This window comes from Hordeum vulgare, chromosome 6H (genome assembly GCF_904849725.1).
Source record: "Hordeum vulgare subsp. vulgare chromosome 6H, MorexV3_pseudomolecules_assembly, whole genome shotgun sequence".
Lineage (NCBI taxonomy): Eukaryota > Viridiplantae > Streptophyta > Magnoliopsida > Poales > Poaceae > Hordeum > Hordeum vulgare.
Genome location: NC_058523.1, coordinates 413,205,853 through 413,212,590, shown reverse-complemented (window position 1 = coordinate 413,212,590; position 6,738 = coordinate 413,205,853).

Sequence of the window (6,738 nt, the reverse complement as noted above, 5' to 3'; positions counted from 1 at the left end):
CAGCTTCTGAGTCTGCATTCCAGTCGGCGGGAGAAACGAAGAAGGTCAGCATCCACCCGACGGACGACACTGCTGCCCCAACGAACATCTCCACCACCCTCGATCCTAAATAGGAAGCCGAGCTCACCCAATTCCTCTGTGAGAACTGGGACATCTTCGCATGGAAACCCTCTGACATGCCAGGTGTACCCAGGGAGTTGGCTGAGCACCGACTGCATGTGGATCCTGCCGCTCGGCCCGTCCGAGAACGCCTGCGTCGATCCGCCGCGCACAAGAGGAAAGCAATCGGAGAGGAGGTGGCTAAACTTTTGGCAGCCAACTTCATTCGCGAGGTACACCACTCCGAGTGGCTCGCTAATGTTGTCATGGTGCCCAAGAAGGACAAGTCTCTCCGTATGTGCATCGATTTCAAGCATCTCAATAAGGTCTGTCCGAAAGATCACTTCCCGCTCCCCCGCATTGATCAAATCGTTGATTCGACTGCGGGTTGCGAGCGCTTATCCTTCCTTGATGCCTATTCGGGCTATCATCAGATCCGTCTGTATGGTCCAGATGAATTAAAAACAGCCTTCATCACCCCATTCGGGTGCTTCTGTTACATCACTATGCCATTCGGTTTGAAGAATGCAGGAGCAACTTTTATGCGCATGATCCAAAAATGCCTCCTAGACCAGATCGGTCGAAATGTGGAGGCATATATGGATGATATCGTTGTCAAGTCACGCAAAGGTTCCGACCTGCTGACTGACTTGGCAGAAACATTCGCCAACCTACGTAGGTACGATATCAAGCTCAACCCAGCCAAGTGTTCATTCGGCGTTCCCAGCGGGAAGTTACTCGGTTTCTTTGTTTCCGAACGAGGGATCGATGTCAACCCCGAAAAGATCGGGACCATTGTCCGAATGGAGCGGCCGGTAAGAGTACATGATGTTCAAAGGCTCACAGGTTGCCTAGCGGCTTTGAGCAGGTTTATCGCTCGACTCGTTGAGAAGGCGTTACCTCTGTACCGACTCATGAAGAAGTCAGATACCTTCGAGTGGACAGACGAAGCCCAAATGGCATTCGACGACCTCAAAGCCCTGCTTTCCACCCAGCCGGTTCTTACTGCCCCGCTCAGTAAAGAACCCCTTCTTCTGTACATCGCGGCTACAAATCAAGTCGTCAGCACCGTTCTGACAGTCAAACGCGAAGAAGAAGGCAAAGCGTACAAGGTTCAGCGGCCAGTATATTATGTTTCCGAAGTCCTGACTCCTTCCAAGCAGCGGTATCCCCATTATCAGAAGCTTATTTATGGGATCTACATGACTGCAAAGAAGGTGGCTCATTATTTCCAAGACTACTCGGTATCTGTCATATCTGATGCTCTGTTGTCGGAAATTCTCCATAATCGGGACGCATCAGGCCAAGTGGCAAAGTGGGCAATGGAGATGCTATACTGCGACATCAAGTTCGAAGCCAAGAAAGCTATAAAGTCTCAAGCTCTCGCTGACAGAATGGGTAGAACAACAGCAACCGACTCACATCTACTCGGCTCATTGGACCATGTTTTTCGATGGGTCCAAGATGTTGAATGGCTCCGACGCCGGCGTAGTGCTCATATCCCCGAAAGGTGATAAACTCAAGTATGTGTTGCAGATCCATTTTGATTCTTCCCACAACAAAGCAGAGTACGAAGCCCTCCTTTATGGGTTGCGCATGGCCATCACACTCGGCGTCCGTCGCCTGATGGTCTATGGCGACTCAGATCTAGTGGTTAATCAAGTAATGAAGGAGTGGGATGTAAGGAACCCCACCATGACTGCATACTGCAACACAATAAGGAAGCTCGAGAAGAAGTTTGAAGGCCTGGAACTTCACCATGTTCCCCGAATGAAAAACCAAGCAGCAGATGAATTGGCAAAAATTGGATCCACTCGGAGACCGGTCCCGAGTGATGTCTGCCTCGAGCACCTACACCTCCCTCGGTAAAATAAGATCCTTTTACAGAGGAACCAGTACAACCGAAGAGCTCAACAGATCAGACTGAAGTCGAGGTCCCCGTTGTGGTTGATTTGATCATGGAGATTCTAGCTGTCATTCCCGAATGGACTGTGCCGTTCATTGCGTACATCATGAGGCAAGAGTTACCAGAAGACGAAGTCCAAGCTAGGCAGATCGTCCGCAGGTGGAAGTCCTTCATCGTCATTGATGACCAGTTATACAGGGAAAGTGTTTCAGGCATCCTTGAGCGGTGTATCTCTCCCGAGGAGGGACAGTTAATCTTGGAAGAAATTCACTCGGGAACCTGCGGTCATCATGCCTCCTCAAGGGCAATCGTCGCCAAAGCATGCAGAGCTGGTTTCTTCTGGTTGCAGGCGAATGAAATGGCAAAAGATATGGTCGACCGCTGCGAAGGTTGTCAGTTCTATTCAAACAAGTCCCATAAGCCAACATCTGCGCTGAAGACAATTCCTCTTTCTTGGCCATTCGCCGTGTGGGGGTTAGATACAGTCGGACCATTCAGAATAGGCCAAGGAGGATTCACCCATCTGCTGGTAGCAGTCGACAAGTTTACCAAGTGGATTGAAGCCAAGCCTATCAAGAAGCTTGATGCCCTTACGACCATCAAATTTATCAGAGACATCATCGCCAGATACGGGGTTCCGCACAACATAATCACCGACAATGGCACAAACTTTGACTCGGACAGGTTCAAAGGTTTTTGCGCAGGGCAAGGTATCCGAGTGGATTTTGCATCCGTCGCGCACCCCCAAACAAATGGACAAGCGGAGCGGGCGAATGGACTCATTCTTCAAGGCTTGAAGCCTCGACTCCTGCGAGAAGTTGGACATGCCGCCGGCGCATGGGTCACCGAGCTGCCTTCGGTGCTGTGGGGCCTCCGCACAACTCCGAATAGATCGACAGGGCGATCCCCGTTTTTCCTCGTTTATGGAGTAGAGGCAGTCCTTCCGAGTGACTTGCTTCACAACTCTCCACAAGTCGAACTCTTCTCGGAGCCGAAGCAAAGCAAGCCAGGCAAGACGGAGTGGACCTTTTAGAAGAGGAGCGCGAGATGGCACTGATCTGTTCAACAATTTATCAACAAGATCTGCGGCGATTTCATGTGCGGCACGTCAGGAGCCGCACGTTCCAAGCAGGCGACCTGGTGCACTGAGTGGATCAACAGATACCACACAAGTTGGCTCCCACCTGGGAAGGACCGTTCATCATTTCTAAGGTGTTGAACAACGGAGCATATCGACTCTACAACCTCGACAGGGAAATGGACGAGCCGCGAGCATGGAATGGAGATCTACTGAAGCGCTTCTACACATAACCGCCGACGAAGACAATGTAAAGAACAAGTATCATCGAAGTAATACAAAGCAGATTAATTTCTTGCCGATTCAAAATTCTTCCGCGTTTGCAGACTCTGGTCTAGAAAACTAACTCCGAGTGTGCACTAAAAGTCACGCTCGGGGACTTAGCTGCGACCCAGAGTCGCCTAAGTGAACAACTCGCTCTGAGTGTGCACGGAAAGTCACACTCGGAGACTTAGCTGCGACCCAGAGTCGCCTAAGTACAAACTTGCTCCGAGTGTGCACTAAAGGTCACAGTCGGAGACTTAGCTGCGACCCAGAATCGCCTAAGTAAACAACTCACTCCGAGTCTACACGAAAAGTCACACTCGGGGACTTAGCTGCGACTAAGAGTCGCCTAAGTAAAAAATATTCCTCCGAGTGTATACCCAAGATACACTCGGAGGCTTAGCAGACCCTCATTGAGGCTCATGTGGATGTGAAGACAACTGACAACTACATGAGTAACAAATCGCTCCGAGTGTGCATGAAAAGTCACACTCGGGGACTTAGCTGCGACCCAGAGTCGCCTAAGTAAACAACTCGCTCCGAGTGCGCACTCACAGTCACGCTCGGGGACTTAGCTGCGACCTAGAGTTGCCTAAGTAAAAACTCGCTCCGAGTGTGCACCAAAAGTCACACTCGGGGACTTAGCTGCGACCCAAAGTCGCCTAAGTAAAAACTCGCTCCGAGTGTGCACCAAAAGTCACACTCGGAGACTTAGCTGCGACTCAGAGTCGCCTAAGTAAATAAATTGCTCCGAGTGTGCATTTCAAGTCACACTCGGAGACTTAGATGCGAACCAGAGTCGCCTAAGTAAAAAGCTTCCTCCGAGTGGGCACTCGAGATACACTCGGAGGCTTAGCAGACCCTCATTGAGGATCATGTGGATGTGAAGACAACTGACAACTACATGCTCCGCATGTTTGCCATTGGCTTCACCAAGAGAGGCCCAAACAAAAACCACGATCCAAAATCGTGTCAAAAAAAAAACTCAGCGAAAGAAGAGCAAAAGATCCGGTTCGAATTCAAATTGGTTCTGCGATTAGTCGGCTCGGTGTGAATCAAGTTCATCCACACCGAGCCACGAATGTACCGGCCAACAACAGTGGCCAAAGTTTAATACAGACTCCATTCGGCATACCGAGGTAAATGTGCATTCAGCATAAAGTTTATCAAGCGTCGCCGGGACTGGCAGGCTCCACAAAGGTGTCGAGGTCGATTCCATCTGCAATCCGAGTGGCTGCGTCGAGGAAGGTCGCCATGAAATCTTCAAATCGAAGCTTCTTGGTGTTGGCGACCTGCAACATCTTCACCTTGTCTTCACGAGCTTCCTTGCAGTGCACTCGGACCAGAGACAGGGCCACGTCCGCACCACACCGAGCGGCAGACTTCTTCCATGCCCGCACTCTGCTTGGAACGTCCTCCAGTCGAGTCATCAACCCCTCTATCTCGTTCCGGGAGTCATCTTCAGGCCACAACTCCTTGTCGATTTGGCCGACAACTCTTCTCAGGCGACCAATGAAAGGGCCCACCCTGTTAAGGCGAGAATGCGCTCGGAACATGTCCCGGTTAGCTTCATCGCCGAGTGGAACATTCGGAACAAGCGACCGTTTGATTTCGGCTGTTTTAGCCTCAACGTCCCGACAGAAATCTGCAAAGAAAAGACAAGCAGAAAATAAGCGCGGAGTGAACTCCAAAGTCAAAAAGCACTCGACCAGAACTTACCACCAAGCAGTGCGACCATCTTCTTCGCCCAGTCGCCGACGTAGTTCTCCTGCGCTCTGCACCGAATGTTCATTACCTTCAGCTGGCCCATCCATTCGGATCTCTCCCTCTTCATTTTCTACTTCGGCTAGCAGTCCCTTGTTAGCCTCCCGAGATTCCTCCAAAGATTTCTCTCGGTCAGCGAGAGCCTCCTTCACGCCAGCCAGATCATTCACAGCCACCTCCAAGTCCACAACAAGTTGAATCTTCTCAGCCTTCAGAGCATTACACGCCGATCCCATTTCACAAGTCTTCTGTCAAAGATACACAAAGGGAGGATCAGCCACATTCAACAAGGAAAAAGTCTCGACAGATATGACAAAACAATCAAAGCTCAAAATTCTTCAGACCCGTGCCGATGCAAGCAATCGACAGCGGTCTCGAGGACTACACCCAGTGGGTTCACTAAGAGTGACCCCACTGGCATGAAGCTCGAACAGGTCGGCCCTATTGAGCTCCATAGCAAACCAACAACACTATGAGATTACTATTACTCGACCCGAGTAACACTACTCTCGGGGACTACACCCAGTGGGTGCACTCGGCGTGCCCCCACTGGTACCATTCGGGCAGATCAGCTCTGATCTGTATAGATTATGGAAAATACATATAAAGACAACTACCGGCGCAAGCACTCGGCAGAAGTCTCGGGGACTACACCCACTGGGTTCACTCGGAGTGAACCCACTGCAAAATCATCCTACTGTATCCGAGTATATCGCTGAAACCCACAGTGGGTACCAAGAGGAATGTAAACACTTACTAGTGCACTTACTCGGATATCATCCCGAAGCTCCAAGCTCTTCTTGTACAGGGATGCGATGGAGTCATACGCTCCCTTGGCGTCTCCAACCATCAGCTCTACTTGTACCATGGCGTCCTTGGCAGCTCCTACTTGATCTTCCGGGAGACGTCCGGCATCATATTGAACAACCGACGGACCCGGCGTCGCAGAAGGCTCTCTGGGCATCCCGAGCTCTGGTCCAGTCGGTTCCGCCGCGAGGGCCACCGTCTTAGTCGGCGGCACGTTCATGGCGGGATTGGCGGTAGGTTGGATAACCCCAGGGACAGGCGCCAAAGCTGGCTCCGACCTCCTTTGGTCGTCGTCATCCAGATGGATCACCTCCGAAGGAAGCCCAACTGAACAGAATAAAATTATAGAAAAAGGTCAAGATCAAAGACAACACTCGCGAAACAGTAATACAGCTCTCGAAGTCGTGACAACGTACCTTGCTGGGACGTGGCGGTGTTATCAGTGTCCATGGGATCATCGTCCTCGCGCGACAGAGAGGTGGCGGAGGTAGCAACTCTATTGAGTGAAATCCATTCGACGGATAAACATGAGTTCCCAAAAAGAGGAGTTCAATCGTATACTGAAGGAAGATGAAAGAGTAAAGATACTTACGCTGAGGCGACCGGAACATCGATCCTCATCCGGGGCAAGGCTTTCCGAGGTTTAGGCCCACTAGGTTTAGCCACCTTGGACGGCTGGTTCACGGGCTCGGCAGAAGCACCCCTGGTTCTCTTCACACTCCGAGCACTCGGAGCCACGGGAGGAGCTCGCGGAGCACTCGGGGCCGCGGGAGGAGCCGACGGAGCAGCAGGGTCATGACGGCGCTTGGTTCGGTGCTCT